Genomic DNA, 26,768 nt, shown 5'->3' with positions numbered 1-26,768 from the left:
AAACACGCAAGAAGGTATAAAGAAAGCATGAGAAAAAATGAATCCTTTAGTATGAACCGTTTCTGAGATAAATGTACCTAAAAACAGTAAATTTAACATTATAGATATAGACCCGACAGGGTCCCCTTAAAACTAGAGTCTTCAGTCCGCCCCTAAGATGATTTTGGGAAGGGGCATGTGCAGAAATGCAGCTACCCTTTAAACTATAATCCTCCGAGGTAAGGCCCCTTTAAATCCACTGAGGTTAGGCTCCTCTGAGATTGCGTTGGGAAGGGGCATGACAGGAAGGGCAGCTGCTCTTAAAACTAGGGTCGTTCGACCCCTCGGGAAGGGACATTTCGAGAAGGGCAGCTAGCCTTAAAACTAGAGATATCTAAGGTTGGGCCCCTCGAAGGAGACGGGAAGGGTAGCTTGCTATAAAAATAGAGAACTCTGAGGTTAGGCCACTCAAGATAGTGCCGGGAATTCCGCACCTCACAAAAGCACGTGGCTATGTCCCGTCAAGGTGACAGCAGTAAGATTAGGGTCGTTCAAAATTCCGCTTGTCAAAAGCACGAGGCGAAGTCCCGTCAAGATTACAGCTGTGAGGCTAGGGGATCGTTTAGAATTCCGCGCAAATAACAAGTGTACGAGGTTAGGACCTGTCAAGATGACGGTTATCAGGTTAGCCACATTCACTTGTTCAAATTCGGAGCCCACGTGGCCGAAAAATAGGACCTGTCTAGATGGCAACAGTGAGGTTAGCAACGTTCACTTCTTCAAATTACGCGCCCCACGTGGCTTAAAAGGTAAAGTTAGGACCTGTCAAAATGCAGCAGTCATCTTGACAGCTGCCACTTATTCAAATTCCGCGCCCACGTGGTTAAGATGGCAGCAGTGAGGTTAGCCACGTTCACTTGTTTACAAAAAGTAAGGTTAGGACCTGTCAAATTGGCAGCAGTGAGGTTAGCGACGTTCTCTTGTTCAAAAAAGTTATGTCAGGGTCTGTCAAGTGCACGTGGCCTTGTTTGTAAACAATAGCAAGTGTCCGTGACGTCACGGTCACGTGGTCATGACGTCATGGGGTCAATGTCCTTTGCCGGGGTCAAACACCTCATGGGAAAATGCTGATTCAGCTCCCATTGTTTTATAACCCACCCAGCCCTTCTACAATACGGAATCCTTCGTTGGCAGTTAACTCACTAAGTCGTAGAGTCTCAACTGCTGCAGAAAGACCATACTGTTAATTGCATCCATGCTACGAAAAGGAAATAAAGACAGAGATTAGACATTCAACATCAGCATATCGCACATAAGCTATGTGCATCTCTACTACCACTTTCTCCTCCTCCTCAAACATACAAACAGACATACGCTGTTCCTCCAGGTGGAGGAGGAGGAGATCACCGTTACGCCCAAAGCATATGCATTAATTCTTACACTATCTCCTTAGTACCATGTTTAGCCGCAATACTGTTCTGAATTCAGCTTCCATGGGGATTACGAGGAGCTTCTTTATGGTTAATAAAAGCCCCGACTTCAAATAGCAGTTCAAAGTAGAAACGTATGCATAATTTTTACACACGCAGACCACACAATAACCCGTACGAGTGCCTGGCTAAATGCTCAAAAATCTACATTCGCAAGTTTTCGCTAGGTTGGTAACACTTGCTGCTTCATATAACAGCTGGCTACGTGTCCAGGCTTGCATGCCTAGCAAAGTACAAACGTATGAACATTTTTTCCACACGCAGACCGGACAGTGACCCATATGAGCGCTTGGCTAAATGTACAAAGAGCAATATTTGCAAGCTCTTACTAGGTTAGTAACCCCTGCCTCGTCACATAACAGATGGCTGCGGGTCCAGGCTTGCAAGCCTGCGTAAAGGAGGAGAGACATCCTAATTCGAACAAAAGTTTACATGAATTAAACGCACGCTTTTTCAATGGGCAGTCATTTACTTAGCATGATACTCAAGCATGGGCGCCCGCAAGGGGGGGGGGGGGCAAGTGCCCTCCACTTGCCCCCCCTGCAATTCTAAAAATGTTCGTGTTCAATTGGTTTAATCTCATACAAGATTATTTCATAAACTGAACTTACTGACAGTAATCTAGCATCTGTTATAACCGAAAATTACTGTAAACAATTTAATGCTGCTGACGTCATGTCGGTTCTTTATTCAATAAAATTGTTAATGTGCCCCACCCTGGAAAGGATCCTGCGGGCGCCCATGTAACTCATGTAGATAAAGTCACGGGTTCTGCGGCCTCCTCCTCCTCAGACCCTCTGAAGAGGCCTGTTCCTCCCGGGGGAAATTTGAATTATAGCGGGAGATTTGAATTTGTAAACAAAGCCACGTGATTTTTGACAGCTGCCATCCGACAACAACGCATTGCTAACCTCAGTGCTGCCATCTTGACTGGCCTAAACCTCATTGTTGCCAACTAAGCCTCACTAGCGTGAGATTTGAATTTGTAAACTAAGCTACGTGCTTTTTTGACAGCTGTCATCCGACAACGAAGCATCGCTAACCTCAGTGCTGCCAACTAAACATTTCTAGCGCGAGATTTGAATTTGTAAACAAAGCGTCGTGTTTTTTTGACAGCTGTCATCAGCCATCTTGCATCGCTAACCTTAGTGCTGCCCTCTTTACAGCACTGCTGGTAATTTAAAATCCTCGTGCTTTTGACAGCTGTCACCCGCCATCTTGCATCGCAAAACCTCAGTGTTGCACTCTTTAGCTACTACCTTTGAAATGTGGTGGTGTCAATTTGAAAAATTCCACGTGCTTTTCTGACAGCAGCCATCTTAGTCAACAGAGCATCGTGCTGCCGTCTTTAGCTACTTACCTTTGAAATATGGTGTGGGCAATTTGAAAAATTCTATGTTCTTTTTTGACAAGCTGCCGTCTTTAATCCGCAAAGCACAGTGCTGCTATCTTTAGCTACATACCTTTGAAATGTGGTGGCAGGCAATTTCTACGTAACATCTGTCATCCGCCATCTTGCATCGCTGAACTTAGTGCTGCTCTCTTTAGCTATTTACCATTGAAATGTGGTGGCGGATAATTTAAAAAATTCCACATGCTTTTTGACAGCAACCATCTTTAATCAACAGAGCACCGTTCTGCTATCTTTAGCTACTACCTTTGAAATGTGGGGGCAGCAATTTCCACGTAACAGCTGTCATCCGCCATCTTGTATCGCTTACCTTGGTGCTGCTATCTTTACGGTACTGCGGGTAATTTAAAATCCACATGCTTCTTGACAGCTGTCATCCTCCAAATTGCATCGCAAACCTCAGTGCTGCCCTCTTTAGCTACTACCTTTCAAATGTGGTGGCCGATTATTTGAAAAATTCTACGTGTTCTTGACAGCTGTCACCCGCCATCTTTCGTCCCTTACCTCAGTGCTGCTATCTTTACGGTGCTAAACCTTATCGTGGTGGTGGTGGGAAATTTAAAATCCACATGCTTTTTGTCAGCTGTCATCGGCAATCTTGCATCGCTTACCTCAGTGCTAGTATCTTTAAGTTACTAAACCTTATCGTTGTGGTGGTGGGAAATTTAAAATCTACTAGCTTTATTGACAGCTGTCATCTTTAATCAAGAGATCACCGTGCTGCTATCTTTACGGCACTGCGGGGAACTTGAAAAATTCCGTCAGCTGTCATCCGCCATCCTTAATCAACAAAGCATCGTGCTGCTATCTTTAGCTACATACATTTAACATGTGGTGGCGGCAATTTGAAATTTTATCCAGCTGCCATCTTTAATCAACTGAGCACCGTGCTGCTATCGTTAGCTACTAATTTAGAAATGTGGTGGCGGGTAATTTGAAAAATTCCGTTAGCTATCATCATCAAACAGTAAAACTTTAGTGCATTCGCGAAACTAACCTCTCATCTACCATCTTGAAGGGGACTATCCTTAGTTTACGACAGGATGGCTTTTCCGACGCTAATTAGCGCTTAGAGTTTACTACCAAAGAAGGCAGCTGATATGGCTACCTCCTCTACCTCCTCTACCTCCTCTACCTCCTCCTCATCCTCTGTCAAGGCATAGCTTTATCGAACATGCATCGCCAAGGCAAGAGCTTGCAGCGATAACATCATTGTGCAGGTTTCGACTTGTGGATTACAAAAGAAACGTAACAGGACTCGAATCGAACATTGCACTCGATGTTGTTAACTTCAACATGTGATTAGAACATTGATTGATGTGTTGAGAACACTAAATAAGTGATCAAGACTAGAATCGAACACTGTACTCGATACAACATGTGTTTAGAACATGTCAGGGGATGCCTTTGTTTAAGAAAATTGGATTGAAAGATAACAAGACTTGAATCGAACACTGCACTCGATGTTGTTAACTTCAACATGTGATTAGAACATTGATTGGTGTGTTCGTAACACTAAATAAGTGATCAAGACTAGAATCGAACACTGTACTGGATACAACATGTGTTTAAAACATGTCAGGGGCTACCTTGTTCTAAGAAGATCAGATTACAAAGGAAGTGAATAAGAATAGAATCGAGGACTGTACTCGATACAACATATGATCAGAACATTTATAGATGTGTTTAGAACACGATACAACATGTCTGGGGTATACCCTTGTTCTAAGAGAAAAAATAATAAGACTAGAATTCTGAACAGTTTGCGTAAGATAGCGATTGTTATAACCCCCTTTTCCTCTTCCTGCTCTGTCATGGCATAGCTTTATCGAACTTACAACGCGAGCGTATGCATAAAGCAGTACACATATCACGTAGCTAACTCGCTCAGTAAACGATATAGCGAAAATACAAATTCAATGATTTGCCTAGTACGAAAATCAAAAACGACAGAAACACACTCTGCACATATCGCGTAGCTAACTCGGTCATTAAACGATATAGCGAAAAATACAACTTCAATGATTTGCCTAGTGCGAAAATCAATAAACTATAGAAACACACTGTGCACATACTGCGTACCTAACTCGCTCAGTAAACGATATAGCAACACTTCAATGATTTGCCTAGTGCGAAAATAAGAAAACTACAGAAGAAACCATACTGCGAAGCTAACTCGCTCGGTTACACATACCATGCAGCTAACACGGTCAGTAATTGTAAATACACGGGTAATCGACTAGAACACTAATATACGTTATGTAAAAATAGAAACCATACTGCGTAGTCAGCTCGCTCAGTCACTCGCTTAGTAATTGCAAATACATCACAACACGACTAGAACACTGATATACGCATACACGTTACTCTTTTTTTCGAAACACACGGACAAGAAAGTTGCGAGATACAACACCTGACATACTTACATTTAAAAAAACGGGTGGAAGAAAAAATAATAAATCATACATTCTTTTTGTATGCATGTTGTCTCCTCCAAGTTGTAAGACCAAATAGACGCAGTACTGTGGGTTTCTGTTACGGCTTGCTTAGAACGTGAACGGAAGTGGCATGTTATCTCAGCAAAAAATACGCATGACCTTGTTCCTGCATACACGCAAGTCAGACACTTACAGAAATAAAATGATGGATACCGCGGTTCAAATCCAGGCAACTTATTATCTTTTGCCATCAGGATGGGCATCCGGTCAGATCCTTGTGTTTCATGTAATTACACGTTGTCAAGAAGACTGACGGTCGTGCAGTAAAGGGCTAGGAGCAGCTAGCTACCCCCTAGCATTTGCTATTTTTAGGGCTGCCGGCAGTAGGGGTTCGAACCCGCTATCCCTATATTAAGCTAGAAGTAACAGAAGTACTGAGAATAATTGCTGGAACAGGATGTTGATGGTGATTGATCTGTCGGATGGGGACGTTAAGCATTGAGCAGGCTCCTTCGATAGGAGTAGGTTATGTGTCGGCACCGGGATGTACCCTCTCCCTGCTGCCGTATATTATATCCTCAGGGAGGTGGTAGTATACAATTTCGAATAACAAAGGGGTGTGGGAAAAGCATTTTTAACGCAAGAACTAGGATTCTAAATCGGTGTATCTAGTATCTTACACCACAAACAATTTCTTTACGGCTAGATGGCCTTCTTGACGCAAAAACCGGGATTTTAAATCGCAAAAATCTGTTTACTACCGGATGCCCTTCCTGACGCAAAATACGGAATTATACGTGATACGAGGTAAGATAAATCTGTCGTAGCGAGTTTTATAACCAGATGCCTTAGTAAATCCCGGTGCCGACACATATGCTACTCTTATCGAAGGAGCCTGCTCAAGGCTTAACGCCTCCATCCAACAGATGAATCACCAACAACAGCATTACATGCCCTCAATCTTTTAGAATTTAACGCAGGCGTTTCGCACACCCTTTAGTTATTCGAAATTGTATACTACCACCTCCCTGAGGATATAATATACGGCAGCAGGGAGAGGGTACATCCCGGTGCCGACGCATAACCTACTCCTATCGAAGGAGCCTGCTCAATGCTTAACGTCCCCATCCGACAGATCAATCACCATCAACATCCTGTTCCAGCAATTATTCTCAGTACTTCTGTTACTTCTAGCTTAATATAGGGATAGCGGGTTCGAACCCCTACTGCCGGCAGCCCTAAAAATAGCAAATGCTAGGGGGTAGCTAGCTGCTCCTAGCCCTTTACTGCACGACCGTCAGTCTTCTTGACAACGTGTAATTACATGAAACACAAGGATCTGACCGGATGCCCATCCTGACGGCAAAAGATAATAAGTTGCCAGGATTTGAATCGCGGTATCCATCATTTTATTTCTGAAAGTGTCTGACTTGCGTGTATGCAGGAACAAGGTCATGCGTATTTTTTGCTGAGATAACATGCCACTTCCGTTCACGTTCTAAGCAAGCCGTAGCAGAAACCCACAGTACTGCGTCAATTTGCTCTTACAACTTGGAGGAGACAACATGCATACAAAAAATTTATGATTTATTATTTTTTTCATCCTCCCATTTTTTAACATGTAAGTATGTCAGGTGTTGTATCTCACAACATTCTTGTCCGTGTGTTTCGAAAAGAAAGAGTAACGTGTATGCGTATATCAGTGTTCTAGTCGTGTTGTGATGTATTTGCAATTACTAAGCGATTGAATGAGCGAGTTGGCTACGCAGTATGGTTTTTTATTTTTACATAACGTATATTAGTGTTCTAGTCGATTACCCGTGTATTTACAATTACTGAGCGTGTTAGCTGCGTGGTATGTGTAACCGAGCGAGTTAGCTACACAGTATGGTTTCCTTTGTAGTTTTTTATTTTCGCACCAGGCAAATCATTGAAGTGTTGCTATATCGTTTACTGAGCGAGTTAGGTACGCAGTATGTGCACAGTGTGTTTCGTTAGTTCATTGATTTTCGCACTAGGCAAATCATTGAATTTGTATTTTTCGCTATATCGTTTAATGAACGAGTTAGCTACGCGATATGTGCATAGTGCGTTTTTATCGTTTTTTATTTTCGTAGTAGGCAAATCATTGAATTTGTATTTTCGCTATATAGTTTACTGAGCGAGTTAGCTACGTGATATGTGTACTGCTTTCTGCATACGATCGCGTTGTATGTTCCATAAAGCTATGCCTTGACAGCGCAGGAAGAGGAAAAGGAGGTTATAACAATGGCTACTTTACGCAAGCTGTTCAGAATTCTAGTCTTATTATTTTTTCTCATAGAACAAATGTGTACCCAGACATGTTGAATCGTGTTCTAAACACATCAATCTAGGTTCTGATCATATGTTGTATCGTGTAGAGTGTTCTATTCGATTCTTAATCACTTCTTTTGTAATCTGATTTTCTTAGAACAAAGGTAGCCCCTGACATGTTCTAAACACAGGTTGTATCCAGTACAATGTTCGATTCTCGTCTGGATCACTTGTTCAGTGATCTGAACACATCAGTCAATGTTCTGATCACATGGTGAGGTTAACAGCATCGAGTGCAGTGTTCGATTCTAGTCTTGTTATGTTTCAATCTGATTTTCTTAAAACAAAGCTATCCCCTAACATGTTCTAAACACTTGTTGTTTCGATTACAGCGTTCGATTCTAGTCATGATCACTTATTTAGTGATCTGACCACATCAATGCTCTGATCACACATTCAGGTTAACGACATCGAGTGCAGTGTTCCATTCTAGCCTTGTTATGTTTTAATCTAATCTTCGTAGAACAAAGGTATCCCCTGACATGTTCTAAACACATGTTGTATCGAGTACAGTGTTCTATTCTAGTTTTGATCACTTATTTAGTGTTCTCAACACATCAATCAATGTTCTAAACACATGTTGAAGTTAACAACATCGAGTGCAGTGTTCGATTCGTGTCTTGTTATGTCTCTTTTGTAATCCACAAGTCGAAACATGCACAATGATGTTATCGCTGCATACTCACGCCTTGGTGATGCATGTTCGATAAATCTATGCCTTGACAGAAGATGAGGAGGAAGTAGAGGAGGCGGAGGAGGTAGAGGAGGAGGAGGTGGAGGAGGTAGCCATAACTGCCGCCTTCTTTGATAGTAAACTCTAAGCGCTAATTAGCGTCGGAAAGGCCATCCTGTCGTAAACTAAGGATAGTGACCTTCAAGATGGCAGATGAGAGGTTAGGTTCACGAATACACTAAAGTTTTACTGTTTAATGATGATAGCTAACGGAACTTTTCAAATTACCCGCCATCACATTTCCTAAGCAGTAACTAAAGATAGCAGCACGGTGCTCAGTTGATTAAAGATGGCAGCTGGATAAAATTTCAAATTGCCGCCACAACATGTTAAATGAATGTAGCTAAAGATAGCAGTACGATGCTTATTTGATTAAAGATGGCGGATGAGAGCTGACGGAATTTTTCAAATTACCCGCAGTGCCGTAAAGATAGCAGCACGGTGCTCTCTTGATTAATGATGACAGCTGTCAGAAAAGCATGTAGATTTTAAATTTCCCACCACCACCACCACCAGGATAAGGTTTATTACCGTAAATATAGCAGCACTGAGGTAAGCGACACAAGATGGCGTATGACAGCTGTCAAAAACACGTAGAATTTTTCAAATTATCCGCCACCACATTTCAAAGTTAGTAGCTTAAGAGGGCAGCACTGAAGTTTGCGGAGCAGGATGGAGGATGACAGCTGTCAAGAAGCACGTAAATTTTAAATTACCCGCAGTACCGTAAAGATAGCAGCAGCAAGGTAAGCGGTGCAAGATGGCGGATGACAGCTGTCACGTGGAAATTGCCGCCACCACATTTCAAATGTAGTAGCTAAAGATAGCAGAACGGTGCTCTGTTGAGTAAAGATGGTTGCTGTCAAAAGGCATGTGGAATGTTTCAAATTGTCCCCACCACATTTCAAAGGTAGGTAGGTATACATGGCAGCACGATGCTCTGTTGATTAAAGACGGCTGCTGTCAAAAAGCACGTGGAATTTTTCAAATTGCCGCCACCACATTTCAAAGGTAGTAGCTAAGTTGTGCACCACTGAAGTTTGCGATGCAGGAGGCGAATGACATTTGTCAAAAAGCACGTGGATTTTAAATTATCAGCAGTGCCGTAAAGAGGACAGCACTAAGTTAGCGATGCAAGATGGCTGATGATAGCTGTCAAAACAGCACGTGGCTTTGTTTTCCAATTCAAATCTCGAGCTAGAAATCTTTAGTTGGCAGCACTGATGTTTAGGCCCGTCAAGATGGCAGCACTGAGGTTAGCGATGCGTTGTTGTCGTATGAAAGCTGTTAAAAAGTACGTGGCTGTCAAACAAGCACGTGGCTTTGTTTACAAATTTAAATCTCGCGCTAGTGAGGTTTAGTTGGCAACAATGTGGTTTAGGCCCACAAGATGGCAGCACTGAGGTTAGCGATGCGTTGTTGTCGGATGACAGCTGTCAAAAAGCACGTGGCTTTGTTTACAAATTCATATCTCGCTCCAAAATTCAAATCTCCCGCCAAAATTCAAATTTCCCACTAGCCCCTTAGCCAATTAGCCGTTTTTTCTCTTTCGATATTTAACCCTTTTTGCTCTTCTGTCATTTATGCGGTCGCTCAGCTCCACAGACTAAGGTCTTAAAACTACTCCCTAGTACTATTAATAATAGCTGCTAAGCTCGTGCAGAGATGAGCAAGCGTTAGGTTACCACATCGTCAGCGTGCGGTTGAACTTGAAGTCTAATAGCCTACATATTAAGCCTTATAGCCACCATTTTGTTGAAAGTTTAGCTCGGAGTCCTGGGAGGATAAGTTAGGTTAACGCGTGGTCAGGTTAACATAAGGCCTGCAGTTAGGCCGGGTATCGAACTTAAAGACTAAAAACATACGTATTAAGCCCTATAGCCGCCATCTAGTTCCAAGTTCAGCTCCACGTCCTGTGAGGTAACGCGTGGTCACCGTAATGTTAGGCCTGCAGTTAGCACGAGTATCGAATTTAAAGACTAAAACCATACGGCGATGTTGTTCCTAGTTCAGCTCTAAGTTCTGGGAGGTAACGTGTGGTCAGCCAAACGTTAGGCCTGCAGTTAGCCAGGGTATCGAACTTGGAGTTTAAAAGCATTCATATTAAGCCTTATAGCCGCAATCTTGTTCCAAGTTCAACTCTAAGTCCTGGAAGGTTAAGTTACGTTAAGGAGTGGTCAGCCTAACGTTAGGCCTGCAGTTAGCCCGGGAATAGAACTTGGAGTCTTGAAGCATACGTACTAAGCCTTATAGCCACCATTTTTTCCAAGTTCAACTCTAAGTCCTGGGAAGTGAAGTTAGTTTAACTCGTGGTCAGCTTAACGTTTTTCCTGCAGTTAGCCGGGGTATCGAACTTGAAGTCCGAAAGCATACGTATTAAGCCTTATAGCCGCCATCTTGTTCCAAATTCAGCTCCAAGTCCTGGGAGGTAACGCGTGTTCTGCGTAAAGTTAGGCCTGCAGTTAGCCCTGATATCGGACTTGAAGTGTGGATAGAGTATGATTTTAATTGGGGAATTGTGTTTAATATGTGAAATCTTGTGGAGCTAAATTCGGCACCACAATTTTTCTTATTTTACATGTATATATTGAGCATTCGGTACGAAATTATGTTGGGTCCTCCTGCGTGATTGTACCTAAGTCACCGGGCGTGTTGGCCGTGCGCGTAGAGGCGCGCGGCTGTGAGCTTGCATCCGGGAGATAGTAGGTTCGAATCCCACTATCGGCAGCCCTGAAGATGGTTTTCCGTGGCTTCCCATTTTCACACCAGGCAAATGCTGGGGCTGTACCGTAATTAAGGCCACGGCCGCTTCCTTCCAACTCCTAGGCCCTTCCTATCCCATCGTCGCCATAAGACCTATCTGTGTCGGTGCGACGTAAAGCCCATAGCAAAAAAAATACCTAAGTCACGAACTTGGGCAAGCAATGAAATTTGTAATCAATGTTTCAGCAGATAAATTACTTCCAAGGCTATTCAAACTGCTCGTGCAGTAAATTTTATTTTGCTGATGTGTGCAAGCTAGGCTAATTGCGAAAAACAATTAACTTGGTATTTCATGTCTCAGCAAATACTTCAAAGTCTAATCAACTTGCGCGTGCAGAAAATTATTTGCTGATATGTGCATACTATGATAAATGCTAAAACAATGAACTTGCCATTTCATGCCTCAGCAAGTTCTTCCAAGAATAATCATCTTGCTCAAGCAGTCAATTTTTTTGCTGATATGCATTTCCTGTCACGATTTGACTCTAGCAGCAATCTCACTCCGTACTAACAGTCCACACATAGTCCTCAGGGGGAACAGGTAAGGCATGCAATTGAATTTTTTTTCTCTGACACACTTAAGCTCTTTAGTTCTCAATCCAGGTAAGCTACAGGTTCGAATCCTAGTCGGGAGGGGGATTTCCCACAGCCGAAGTGTTAGGTGATTCGAATGAAACAATAGTACTTGAGCTGTGTGTATATCCGAGTGTACTCCAGGTTCGAATCACAATTCGATTGGTGATTGTCTGTTAATTTCTTGGGGCGCTAAACCTTTTAACGTAAGTAGATATAGTGGACAGTTCAGCCGCCTCTGCCTCCGCAGGCTCCCAGGGGCCCGCTCCTCCGCCGCCACCCGCGGGCCTTCCCAGGGGCCCGTTCCTCCCCCGCCACCCGGGAGGCCTTCCCAGGGGCCCGCTCCTCCTCCCGCGTGAAATTTGAATTTGTAAACAAAGCCACGTGCTTCTTGACAGCTGCCATCGACAACAACGCATCGCTAACCTCACTGCTGCCAACTTGACGGGCCTAAACCTCAGTGCTGCCAACTAAACTTACTAGCGCGAGATTTGAATCAGTAAACAAAGCCACGTGCTTTCTTGACAGCCACGTGCTTTTTGATAGCTCTCATCGACAATAACGCATCGCTAACCTCACTGCTGCCATCTTGTCGGGCCTAAACCTCAGTGCTGCCAACTAAACCTCACTAGCGCGAGATTTGAATGAGTAAACAAAGCCACGTGCCTTTTTGACAGCTGCCATCAGCCATCTTGCATCGCTAACCACAGTGCTGCACACTTTAGCTACTTACCTTTGAAATGGGGTGGCGGACAATTTGAAACATTCTATTTGACAGCAGCCACCATTAATCAAGGCAGCATCATGCTGCCCTCTTTAGCTACATACCGTTAACATATGGTGGCGGACTATTTGAAAAATTCTATTTGACAAGCTGCCATCTTTAATTAACAGAGCCCCGTGCTGCCCGCTTTAGCTACTTACTTTTAACATGTGGTGGCGGACAGTTTGAAAAATTCTATTAGACAAGCTGTCATCTTTAATGAAGAGAGCATAGTGCAGCCCTCTTTAGCTACATACCTCTGAAATGTGGTGGCGGACAATTTGAAAAATTCTATTTGACAAGCTGCCATCTTTAATCAACAGAGCATCGTGTTGCCTTCTTTAGCTACTTACCTTTGAGACGGCAATTTTAAAAATATATATTTGACAAGCTGCCATCTTTACCCAACAGAGCATCGTGCTACCCTCTTTAGCTACTTACCTTTGAAATGTGGTGACGGTAATTTCTACGTGACAGCTGTCATCCGCCATCTTGCTTCGCTAACCTTAGTGCTGCCCTATTTACGGCACTGCTGGTAATATAAAATTCACGTGATTTTTTCAACAGCTGTCACCCGCCATCTTGCATCGCAAACCTCAGTGCTGCCCTCTTTAGCTACTTACCTTTAAAATGTGGTGGCGGATAATTTGAAAAATTCCGTCAGTTGTCATCCGCCATCGCTTACCTCAGTGCTGCTATCTTTACGGTACTAAACTTTATCGTTGTGGTGATGGGAAATTTAAAATCTACATGATTTTTGACAGCAGCCATCTTTAATCTACTGAGCACCGTGCTGCTATCCCCTTGAATTGTGGTGGCGGATAATTTGAAAAAAAAATCCGTTAGCTATCATCATTAAACATTAGTGCATTCGCGAACCTTACCTCTCATCTACTATCTTGAAGGAGACTATATGGCACCTCCCCACCTCCTCCACACTTCAATGATTTGCCTAGTACGAAAATACAAAACACACTATGCACATATCGCGTAGCTAACTCGATCAGTAAACGATATAGCAACACTTCAATGACTTGCCTAGTACGAAAATAAAAAACACACTACGCACATATCGCGTAGCTAACTCGCTCAGTAAACGATGTACTAACACTTCAGTATTATGCCTAGTACGAAAATCAAAAACCGTACTGCGTAGCTAACTCGCTCACCGCACTGCTAAGACGCTTAGTTATTGCAAATACACTGATATATGTCATGCGAAAATCAAGGAAGCACACTGCGTAGCCAACTCGCTCGGTCACACTGCAAATACATCACAACACGACTAGAACACTGATATACGTTACTTTTTTCGAAACACACACACGGATAAGAATGTTGCGAGATACTACATACTTACATGTTTAAAAAATGGGGGAATGAAAATTCATACATTATATGTACGCATGTTGCCTCCTCCAAGTACTAAGACGAAATGGACGCAGTACTCTGAGTTTCTGCTATGGCTGGCGATCGGAAGTGACTTGTTATCTCAGCAAAAAACGCATGACCTTATCCCATGCATACACGCAAGTCGGACACATTGATGGATACCGCGATTCAAATCGTGGCAACTTATGCCGTCAGGAAGGGCATCGAGCCAGATCCTTATACTCGCTGTGACGATCGCACAGGAAAGGGCTAGCAGCAGCTAGCTACCCCCGCCTAGCATTTGCTATTTTCAGGGCTACCGACAGTGGGGGTTCGAATCCGCTATCTCCCGAAGTAGCGAGAATGATTGCGGGTACGAGATGTTGATGGTGATTCATCTGCCGATTGGGGGCGTTAGGCATTGTGCAAGCTCTTTCGACAGGAATAGGCTATGTGCCGGCACAGCGATTTACCACCTCCGTACTGTCGTATATTACATTCTCAGGCAGATAATAGTATACAAATTCGAATAACTAGAGGGTGTGCAAAAAGCCAGCATTATATTCTATAAGAGTAAGGGCATATAACGCTGTTGATGGTGATTCATCTGCCGGATGGGGGCGTTAAGCCTTGTGCATTCTCTTTCGACGGGAGTAGTTTTTGTGCCGGCACCGTGCAGGCTTCTTAAAGCTATTCGATAGGAGTACGCTATGTGTCCGCTCCAGGTTTTACCCTCTCCGTACAATCATAATATTTTATCTCAGGAACTTACACCAGCTAAATGCTAGAAGGAATTACCTACACGACCAAGAAAATGCTCTTTGAGTTACAATTGTCTTATCATACACACATTGTCCTCGCTGTTCGCCCAAGTTTACTACAGCTTGAAGACTAGTGTACAATTTCAGTCAACGCATGCATTCCTTACCTCGCTCTGACTGACTCTGTAACATACACAGATACAACTTCAAAGCCAGTGTTCTTTCAGTTAGTGCCTACCTAAGATGTTATGCGGAACAAGGATCGAACCTGCTATGTTAACAACAAAAGATGTAACCCGGTGCGAGCACGTAGCCTACTCCCAAAGCATAACACCTGAACTACACTGTAAATGTCAGGAGCTCCTGTTTTACAGCCGGATGCCCTTCCTAACGTAAGAGGACCAGGATTAAAAATCTGTTTTACAGCCGGGTGCACTTCTTGACGCAAGATTTTAAATCGAAGAATCTGTTTTAAAACTAGTTGTCCTTCCTGACGAAAAACTAGGATCAAGAATCTGTTTTACAACCGGATGCCCTTCTAAGATTTTAAATAGCAGTATCTATCCTCTTACATCGTACTTCATTGTTTTACGGCCGGTTGCCCTTCCTGACGTGAGGAACTGGGATTAAGAATCTGTTTTACAGCCAGATGCCTTTTTTAACGTTAGTATCGGTGTTTTACAGCTGGATGGTCTTTTTAACGCAAGAACTAAAATTTTAAATCGCAGTATCTAGACTAGCGTCTTGCATCATCAGCTATTGTTTTACGGCCGGTTACCCTTCTGGACGTCAAAAGACTAGGATCAAGAATCTGTTGTACAACTAGATACCCTTCTTAACGTGAGAATCGAGGTTTCACAGCTGGATGCTCTTTTTGGTGCAAGAAATAAGATTTTAAATCGCAGTATCTAGTGTCTTACATCATAAACCATTGTTTTACGGCCGGTTACCCTTCTTGACGTCAAAGGACCGGGATCAAGAATCTGTTTTACAACTAGATACCCTTCTTAACGCGAGAATCGGGGTTTTACAGCTGGATGCTCTTTTTGGTGCAAGAACTAAGATTTTTAATCGCAGTATCTAGTGTCTTACACCATACACCATTGTTTTACAGCCGATTGCCCTTCCCGACGTCAAAGAACCGGAATCAAGAATCTGTTTTACAGCCAGGTGCCCTTTTTAACACGAGAATCGGGGTTTTACAGCTGGATGCTCTTTTAACGCAAGAACTAAAGTTTTAAATTGCAGTATCTAGCGTCTTACATCATAAACTATTGTCTTACAGCCGGTTACCCTTCCTGACGTCAAAGGACTGGGATTAAGAATCTTCTTTTTACAACCAAATACCCTTCTTAACGTAAGAATCGGGGTTTTACGACTGGCTGCCCTTCCTGACGGAAAACTAAGATTTTAAATAGAAGTATCTAGCCTCTTACATCATACACCATTGTTTTACGGCCGGTTGCCCTTCCTGACGTCCAAGGACCGGGATCAAGTATCTGTTTTAAAACTAGATGCACTTTTTAACACGAGAATCGGGGTTTTATAGCTGGATGCTCTTCTTAACGCAAGAACTAAGATTTAAATCGCAGTGTCTAGTGTCTCACATCACGAAATATTGTTTGACAGCTAGATGCTCTTTTTAATGCGAGGACTGGGGTCAGGAATCTGTTTTACAGTCGGATGCTCTTCTTGATGCGAGGAATAAGATTTTAAATTGCAGTATATTGTGTCTAACACCACGAAACATTGTTTAACGGTTAGATTCTCCTCTTGACCCATAAACTAGGATTTTAAATTGCAGTATCTAGTGTCTCACATCACGAACTATTGTTTTACAGCCAGATGCTTTTCTTGACGCAAGAACTGTGATCTTACATCCCAGTGTCTAGCCTCTTACATCATACACCATATTTTTACGGTCGGTTGCCCTTCATAACGTTAAACGACTAGGATTTTAAATTACATTATACGCGATGAATATGTTGTAGCGGGTTTTATAACCAGATGTCCTAGTAAAACCCGATGCCGGCACATAACCTACTCCCGTCGAAAGAGCCTGCGCAAGGCTAAACGCCCCCTTCCGGCAGATGAATCACCATCAACGTCTTGTACCCGCAATCATTCTCGCTACTTCGGGAGATAGCGGGTTCGAACCCCTGCTGTGGGTAGCCCTGAAGATAGCAAATGCTAGGCGGGGGTAGCTAGCCGCTGCTAGCCCTTTCCTGCGCTATCGTCACAACGTGTATAAGGGTCTGGCCGGATGCCTTTCCTGACGGCATATGTTGCCACGATTTGAATCGCGGTATCCATTATTGTGTCTGACTTGCGTGTATGCATGGGACAAGGTCATGCGTATTTTTTGCTGAGATAACGTGTCACTTCCGTTCACCAGCCATAGCAGAAACTCACAGTACTGCGTCCATTTCGTCTTACAACTTTAAGGAGACAACATGCATACAAATAATTTATGATTTTTCATCCCCCATTTTTTTAAACATGTAATTATGTAGTATCCAGCAACATTCTTATCCGTGTGATTGTTTCGAAAAAAGGTGTAACGTATATCAGTGTTCTAGTCGTGTTGTGATGTATTTGCAGTGTGACCGAGCGAGATGACTACGCAGTGTGCTTTCTTGATTTTCGCATGACATATATCACTGTATTTGCAATTACTAAGCGTCTTAGCAGTGCAGTGAGTGAGTTAGTTACGCAGTATGGTTTTTGATTTTCGTACTAGGCAAATCATTGAAGTGCTGCTATATAGTTTACTGAGCGAGTTAGCTACGCAGTATGGTATTTTTATTTTCGTACTAGGCAAATTATTGAAGTGTTGCTATATCGTTTACTGAGCGAGTTTGCTACACAGTATGTTTTTTTATTTTCGCACTAGTCAAATCATTGAAGTGTTGCTATATCGTTTACTGAGCGAGTTAGCTACACAGTATGGCTTTTATTTTCGTACTAGGCAAATCATTGAAGTGTTGGTATGTCGTTTACTGAGCAAGTTAGCTACACAGTATGGTTTTTTATTTTCACACCAGGCAAACCATTGAAGTGTTGCTATATCGCTTACTGAGCGAGTTAGCTACGTGATATGCATAAGATCGATTTGTATGTTCGAAAACGCTATGCCTTGATAGAGCTGGAAGAGGAAAAGGAGGTTATAAAAATCGCTATCTTACGCAAGCTGTTCAGAACTCTAGTCTTATTACTTTTTATCTTAGAACAAATGTATACCCCAGACATGTTGTAAACACAGCAATCGATGTTCTGATCATATGTTGTATCGAGTACAGTGTTCGATTCTAGTCTTGCTATGTTTCAATCTGATCTTCTCAGAGCAATGGTATCCCCTGAAATGTTCTAAACACATGTTGTATCGAGTACAGAGTTCGATTCTATTCTTGATCACTTATTTAGTGTTTTGAACACAACAATTAATGTTCTAATCACATGTTGAAGTTAACAACATCGAGTGCAGTGTTCGATTCTAGTTTTGTTATGTTTCAATCTGATTTTCTTAGAACAAAGGTATCCCCTGGTATGTTCTAAACACATGTTGTATCGAGTACCGTGTTCGATTCTAGTCTTCATCACTTGCTTAGTGATCTGAACACATCAATCAATGTCCTAATCACATGTTGAAGTTAACGGCATCGATTCTAGTCTTGTTAGGTTTTAATCTAATCTTCTTAGAACAAAGGTATCCGCTGACATATTCTTTAACACATGTTGTATCGAGTACCGTGTTCGATTCTAGTCTTGATTACTTGTTTTGTGATCTGAACACATCAATCAATTTTCTGATCACATGTTAAAGTTAACAGCATCGATTCTAGTCTTGTTATGTTTCAATCTGATCTTCTTAGAACAAAGGTATCCCCTGACATGTTCTAAACACATGTTGTGCCGTTTTCGGTTCTAGTTTTGTTCACTTGTTTAGTGATCTGAACACATCAATCAATGTCCTATTCACATGTTAAAGTAAACAGCATCGATTCTAGTCTTGTTGTGTTTCAATCTGATCTTCTTAGATCAAAAGTATCCCCTGACATGTTCTAAACACATGTTGTGCCGTGTTCGGTTCTACTTAGTGATCTGAACACATCAATCAATGTTCTAATCACATGTTGAAGTTAACAACAACGATTTTCGTCTTGTTGTTTTTCTTTTGTAATCTACAAGTCTAAAACGAGCACAATGATGTTTTCGCTGCACACTCACGCCTTGGCGATGCATGTTCGATAAAGCTATGCCTTGACAGAGGATGAGGAGGAGGTAGAGGAGGCAGAGGAGGTAGGGGTGGAGGAGGAGGTGGATGATGTGGAGGGGGTGTCGTATAGTCTCCTTCAAGATAGTAGATGAGAGGTAAGGTTCGCGAATGCACTAATGTTTAATGGTGATGGGTAACGGAATTTTTTTCAAATTATCCGCTACCACAAATCAAAGGGATAGCAGCACGGTGCTCAGTAGATTAAGGATGGCATCTGGATAGAATTTCAAATCGCCGCCACCACATGTTAAATATATGTACCTAAAGATAGCAGCACGGTGCTTTGTTGATTAAAGATGGCGGATGAGAGCAAACGGAATTACCCGTAAGGTAGCAGCATGGTGCTCTCATGATTAAATATGGCTGCTGTCAAAAAGCATGTAGATTTTAATTTTCCCACCACCACAACGATGAAGTTTAGTACCGTAAAGATAGCAGCACTGAGGTAAGCGATGCAAGATGGCGGATGACAGCTGACGGAATTTTTCAAATTATCCGCCACCACGTTTCAAAGGTAAGTAGCTAAAGAGCGCAGCACTGAGGTTTGCGATGCAAGATGGCGGGTGACAGCTGTTAAATATCACGTGGATTTTAAATTAACAGCAGTGCCGAAAAGAGGCCAGCACTAATGTTAGCGATGTAAGATGGCGAATGACAGCTGTCACGTAGAAATTACCGCCACCACATTTCAAAGGTAAGTAGCTCAAGAGGGCAGCACGATACTCTGTTGATTAAAGATGGCAGCTTGTCAAATAGAATTTTTCAAATTGTCCGCCACCACATTTCAAAGATATGTAGCTAAAGAGGGCAGCACTATGCTCCCTTGATTAAAAATGGCTGCTGTCAAATAGAATGTTTCGAATTGTCCGCCACCACATTTCAAAGGTAAGTAGCTAAAGAGTGCAGCACTGTGGTTAGCGATGCAAGATGGCTGATGGCAGCTGTCAAAAAGGCACGTGGCTTTGTTTACCCATTCAAATCTCGCGATAGTGTGGTTTAGTTGGCAGCACTGAGGTTGAGGCCCGTCAAGATGGCAGCAGTGAGGTTAGCGATGCGTTGTTGTCGATGACAGCTATCAAAAAGCACGTGGCTGTCAAAAAAGCACGTGGCTTAGCTTACTGATTCAAATCTCGCGCTAGTAAGTTTAGTTGGCAGCACTGAGGTTTAGGCCCGTCAAGATTGCAACAGTGAGGTTAGCGATGCGTTGTTGTCGATGACATCTGTCAAAAAGCACGTGGCTTTGTTTACAAATTCAAATTTCACGCGGGAGGAGGAGCGGGCCCCTGGGAAGGCCTCCCGGGTGGCGGCGGAGGAGCGGGCCCCTGGGGAGGACCCCCGGGTGGCGGCGGAGGAGCGGGCCCCTGGGAAGGACCCCCGGGTGGCGGCGGAGGAGCGATCCCCTGGGAGCCTCTGGAGGTGGAGGCGGCCGAACTGTCTAATATATCTACTAACGTACAGTCAAACTTGTTTTGTGCCTACGTAGAAGAGTCACGGCTTGGATTCCTAGTCAGGTCGGCGATTTCTTTGAGCTCGAATATTCGGTGTTTTGAATTTAACGCTCAATTATTTACTTAGCAAGACACTCAACAGTCCAAAATGAAGAGTCTTGGGTTCCAATCCCTATAATGTGTGTACTGAGAAAATGTTTTCGATTCTGAACGCGAAGTTTTAATCCTTGTGTGATGTCAACCTTACAGTAGGCAATTAATAGTCTCTAGATCTCAAATCTGGGAGCACTAAATGGTAAAATAAGAAATTCAGCGTTCCAAACACTAAAAACCAACAGCGCGTCATGCATCATTTCACACACTAGCGTATTAGACTCTGCAGTCGCGTAGCTTCGAGCCCCAAAGATGCTTCCCCATATTACGCCTCCCTATGAGTAAAGCATGTGTATTAAACATAACACCAACTGCCTAGTCACATGTCGAGCCCTTGGTCTGTATGGTTAAGGCTGAACACGTAGCCAGTGTAGCATCACGTGAGGTTAAAGTTGAACTCTTAGCCAACCGCATTACTTTCAAATCGCCAGGCAAGTAAGGTCACATACGGTTAAGTATGCAATATTAGCACATTCAGGATGGTGTAGGACGCTCGCGGAGGGCCGGATGGTGGTGGTGGTAGAAAAACCCCTGACTTTACACTACTTTGGGTATATTAGACAGTTACAATTTTCTGGAATAATTCTACAATCTGCGTGGCTTCTATGACTAAATAGGCACATCGTCGGAAATGGTTAGTCAATTTTGAAACGGAAGTAATGACTGTGCCACTGTTTTTACAAAACAACTTTTAGTGTCCACGTCATTCTGACTTCAGGCATTACATGTAGTGCGATGAACAAATTTTTCATACGAGACAACGTACAATGGCAACCGTCGCTAACACCAAAATGCGTTGAGATCCAAGTCGTTCAATATTTCGAAAAGTCGTGACACGATATTTCAAATGTTTCAAGCTTAGTGGATTTGAAAATATACCTTCAATATCACACACGTTGAAATTCTTACCAAGATAGAACTTCCAATCGGGACATGCAGTTTTCTTGACCGTTTCATTTTACGCATTTCTTTCAACGCTCGTTTAATATAAAATACCATCGTCACTTAGTACTTATGATTAGTCTAAACACTCGACCTATTTTGTAAATTCCAATAGTTGAAATCACTCACTCACTCACTCACTCACTCACTCACTCACTCATTCTCTTTCGATCCCTTTCTCTCTCTCTACATCGTGCCTATACGATTAAATATGTTATCGAGCAAATTTCGCATATACAAGTTTATGGAACCAAGAAATATGATGTCCTCATACTGCGATTACAACAACAACAGCAGCAGCGATGACTTCTACTGCACTACTACTACTACTACTACTATGTAGTAAGCGTAGTAATAGTTGAGTACACATTCCATGAAGGAATTCCTATTTTAAGATGTATCACTGTTGAATTCCGTGTACACTTTCACTTTCACTCTGTACTCCAGCAAGTAAATTCAGAATTATTCCTTTTTCGTGTGTTCTTACAAAGGCACATATGACCACTATTGCAGTTTTTCTTAACCGTTCCCTCCAATCTCAATCACTTATCTTGTAGATTTGGACAGTAGTACATACAGTACCTGGGTAATTAGCAATCTATGATACACGATGTGGCATTAGGTGGAACTGACTTCATGCTTATATTAACCGTCTCAAGACGGAAGAAGCTAAATTGTATGTACAGGTATGGTAATTAAGAATATCTCCGAATTTTTTCACATATTTCGATGCCAGAATATATTATTTTATCAGAGCTTCATAATACATGTACATATTAAAATTTCCCTCCGTCAGAACAGAGATTAATGGTGACACGAAGGCCATCCGGAAAGTGGTACCCGTTTGCGCAATAAAGGCACAGGGGTAAATATTAACAAATATACACATTTTTATTGGAAAGAGCATACTTTACACTACTTCTCCACATAATCTCCAAGCAAATTTAGGCATCTGTCATAACGTATGACGAGTTTTTTTCCAGCGTCATAGTCCTCCGCCGTCAGCGCATTGAGGTACGTGGTTATGGCTCGTTTAAGTTCTTCAACGCTGTCAAATCTTTTCCCCACCAGAAAGTCTTTAAGTTTCGTAAAGAGATGGAAATCCGAAGGGGCCAAGTCCGTGCTATACGGGGGATGGTCTAAGGTTTCCCACTTGAATTGCTGCAAAAGTTGTTGTGTTATTGCAGCTGCATGAGGCCTGGCATTGTCATGAAGGAGAATGACGCCTGTGGACAATAGACCTCGCCGTCGATTTTATATTGCCCGCCGTAATTTCCTTAATGTTTCACAATACGCATTAGCATTAATCGTGTCTCCACGAACCATAAAATCAATGAGCAGTACACCTCGGCGATCCCAGAAAACGGTTGCCATGAGTTTACTGGTGGACAGAACTGTCTTAAATTTTTTTGGTTTGGTTGGTGAATGAGCATGATGCCACTCCATTGACTGTCGTTTACTCTCAGGTGATGCATAACAAGCCCATGTTTCGTCCCCAGTAATGATGCGAGTCAGGAAAGAGTATCCTTCATAGGAATAACATCTCAGAAAAAGCAGTGCTGCAGCCATACGCTTGGTTTTGTGGTCCTATGTAAGCATGTGAGGGACCCACCTTGCACAGATTTTTGAATAATGCAGATGGTCTTTGACAATTTCATGAACAACTGTTCGAGACACATTAGGAAAAACACATTAGGAAAATGTTCACAGAGATCATCAATTGTGACGCGCCGATCGTTCCTCACGCATTCGTCTACTGCGCTCAGCAGTTGGTCTGTAATGGCAGATGGTCTCCCTGAACGCTCCTCGTCGTGTGTATTCCCCCTCCCCAGGTTGAAGCTGCGACACCAGCGCCGAACAGACGACTCGTCCATCACATTGCCTCCATACACCTCCGTTAACTGGCGATGAATATCACAAGGTCGAACGTTTCGTGCATTAAGAAATTTAATCACGGCCCTCACTTCACAACTGGCGGGGTTCTCAATTTGTTTAAACATTTTAAACGATCACAGACACAACACAGGCAATGCTAGCGTCACGCAACCTCGCACAGAGCAGGAAGACAAGCCACTGACGCGGTCTGAACTTGCCCAGCGGCTACCCGAGTCGTCAGCGCTTCATGCGGTGCAAACGGGTAGTACTTTCCGGATGGCCCTCGTAGATGTGACAGCTATTTAATGACATTCAGCTTGATTCATTTCATATGGTTTGCCTATGATTAGATAAACATTTGACAGCAAAATAAGTGTTCAATTCCATGTTCATTAAAAGTCCCACAAATATCATTTCATGGAGTTTTCTTTCTGTGTTTTTTCAGTTTTATTCATACAGACAGTGACGAGTAAATTAATAAATAAATAAATAAATAAGTAAGGACACCGATAGGACATGTGGTTCACACGGCAAACAATTTGGGGAAAAGATATAAATAACTCGAGGTCAGATTTGAAGAATATAGAGGAAAACTGCAAAAGCTAGCTTATAGTGTTACGTGTCTGTTGATATAGTAATAATAGCCACAAGACCTCCAGTTTCACGTAGACTCCGGATCCAGGGATGAGTGTTTTAATTTCAAAATATGCACATACATTTAATGGGATTCGAACCGCGGCCACTTTATTGAGAAAGAAACTCGCATACGTAACACTCCCCAGAGTATAAATTAATACTAAAGAAAATTTGAAAATTAGATTATAAATATTGAAATTAGCAGCGTTCGAGAAGCAGAATGAAGTAAAAATTGATCAATGAACAGGTTAAGGAACAGAAACGTTCCTTCATTTTTTACAAATTAAAAAAATCGCTCATAAAACCTAAATCCAAGTTTTTCTTGACAATAATACCTAAAACCTGGACCAAGTGTAATAAGGAAAAGGTTCAGGCATTCGCAAAATATGACGAAATTTAGAATAAGTAACAAAATAAGAACTATTAATCATCTGAATTATTTAGGTACGCTTTGAAGTTTGGCAACAGGGAGGCATTATCTGGTAGAACAGCTATCCAGTACTCAGTTCCGTGGATTGCGCCATATTGTCACGGTCAGATTGTCTTACGAGAAGACGGAGGTTGACGGGGCAGCTGGCTGATAACAACCTTGTAGAATTGTTCCTTGCGGAAGATATAAGATATGCTGTATCCAGTGCATTAGGCAGTACCATAAATGATTGATAAAGAAGACATGAGAGTGTTTTCAAGAATTAACTATGATAGGTGGAAAACGGTAAATAAAAATGTAAACAGACTCTGGGATGGGTTTAAAGCAATTGTTGAGGAAAGTGAAAACAGAATTGTACCTTTAAAGGTGGTAAGGAACGGTAAAGAACCACCTTATTATAATAGAGAAATAAAGATACTAAGTAGGAGGTGCAGAATGGAAGGAAATAGAGTTAGAAATCGCTGTGGAAAAAAGGAGAAATTAAAGGAACTTCCTAGGAAATTTAATCTAGCAAAGACGTCAGCTAAGGATAACTTTATGGCAAGCATAATTGGGGGTCACACACATTTTAGTGAAAAATTGAAGGGTACGTATAGGTATTTTACGGCAGAAACAGGTTCCAAGAGGGACATTTCAGGAATAATTAATGAACAAGGGGAGTGTGTATGTGAGGATCTTCAAAAGGAAGAAGTATACAGTCCGCAGTATGTAAAGATTTTTGGTGACAAGGATAATGTCCAGATAAAGGAGGAGATTAATCCTAAAGAAGTATCAAAATTTAAATAATGATAACAACGACATTTACAATAAGATACAAAAGTTGAAAACTAGAAAAGCAGCTGGAATTGATAAGATTTCTGGGGATATACTAAAGACAACGGTTTGGGATACAGTACCATACCTTAAGTACTTATTTGATTATTGTTTGGTCGAATGAGCTATACCAGATGAATGGAGAGTTGCTATAGTAGCCCCTGTGTATAAAGGAAAAGGTGATATACATAAAGCTGAAAATTACAGGCCAGTAAGTTTGACATGCGTTGCATGTAAGCTTTGGGAAATCATTCTTTCTGATTATATAAGACATGTTTGCGAAATTAATAACTGGTTCGATAGAAGATAGTTCGGGTTTAGGAAACGTTATTCCACTGAAGCTCAACTTGTAGGATTCCAGCAAGATACAGCAGATATCTTGGATTCAGGAGGTCAAATAGACTGTATCGCGATTGACATGTCTAAAGCATTTGATGGGGTGGATCATTGAAGACTGCTGGCAAAAATGAGTGCGATTCTACTAGACAAAAGAGTGACTGAATTGGTGGCTATATTTCTACAGAATTAGAGTAGGCGGAGCTTTATCCGACCCTGTGATAATTAAGAGGGGAAGTCATCAAGGCAGTATTATTGGACCTTTATGTTTCCTTATATATATCAATGATATGAGTAAAGAAGTAGAATCAGAGATAAGACTCTTTGCAGATGATGTTATTCTGTATAGATTATTAAAAAGTTACAAGATTGTGAGCAAATGCAAAATGACCCCGATATTATTGTGAAATGGACAGCAGGTAATGGTATGATGATAAACGGTGTTAAATGTCAGATTGTGAGTTTCACAAGTGGTAAAAGTCCTCTCAGTTTTAATTACTGCGTTGATGGGGTAAAAGTTTCTTATGGGGATCGCTATATGTAGGTAGGTGTTAATATAAGGAAAGATCTTCATTGGGGTAATCAAATAAATGGGATGGTAAATAAAGGGTACAGACCTCTGTACATGGTTATGAGGGTGTTTAGGTGTTTAGGTGTTGTAGTAAAAATGTAATGGAGAGGGCATATAAGTCTCTGGTATGACCCCAACTAGAGTATGGTTCCAGTGTATGGGACCCTCATCAGGGTTACTTGATTCAAGAACTAGAAAAAGTCCAAAGAAAAGCAGCTCGATTTGTTCTGGATGATTTCCGACAGAAGAGTAGCGTTACAAACATTTTGCAAAGTTTAGTCTGGGAAAACTTGGTAGAAAGAAGACGAGCTGCTCGTCTAAGTGGTATGTTCCGAGCTGTCAGAGGAGAGATAGCGTGTAATGACATTAGTAGACGAATGAGTTTGAGCGGTGTCTTTAAAAGTAGGAAAGATCACAATACGAAAATAAAGTTGGAATTCAAGAGGACAAATTGGGGCAAATATTCGTTTGTAGGAAGGGGAGTTAGGGATTGGAATAACTTACCAAAGGAGATGTTTAGTAGAGTTCCAATTTCTTTGAGATCATTTAATAAAAGGCTAGGAAAACAACAGATGGAGAATCTGCCATCTGGGCGACTGCCCTAAATGCAGATCAGTATTGATTGGTTGATTAGTAACATTATGTTATTAA

At 42.1% G+C, this 26,768-nt stretch overlaps 1 protein-coding gene across 6 annotated transcripts in view; it reads left to right on the top strand.

The window, feature by feature from the left end:
- The window catches only part of LOC136863154 (uncharacterized), a 989,332-nt gene that overhangs the window by 251,409 nt on the left and 711,155 nt on the right, over positions 1 to 26,768 (top strand). The window contains exon 1 of one of the 6 annotated variants that reach the window (XM_068225870.1): positions 11,673 to 11,710. The exons of the other annotated variants lie outside the window; for them this stretch is intronic. The gene's annotated coding sequence lies outside the window, so the exon portion shown is untranslated. Of the gene's footprint in view, positions 1 to 11,672; positions 11,711 to 26,768 lie in introns of those variants that run through there. 6 annotated transcript variants of the gene reach the window in all.

This window comes from Anabrus simplex, chromosome 2 (assembly GCF_040414725.1).
Source record: "Anabrus simplex isolate iqAnaSimp1 chromosome 2, ASM4041472v1, whole genome shotgun sequence".
Lineage (NCBI taxonomy): Eukaryota > Metazoa > Arthropoda > Insecta > Orthoptera > Tettigoniidae > Anabrus > Anabrus simplex.
The sequence above is the reverse complement of the archived record's forward strand: the minus strand, read 5'-3'. Positions and strand labels throughout refer to the sequence as shown.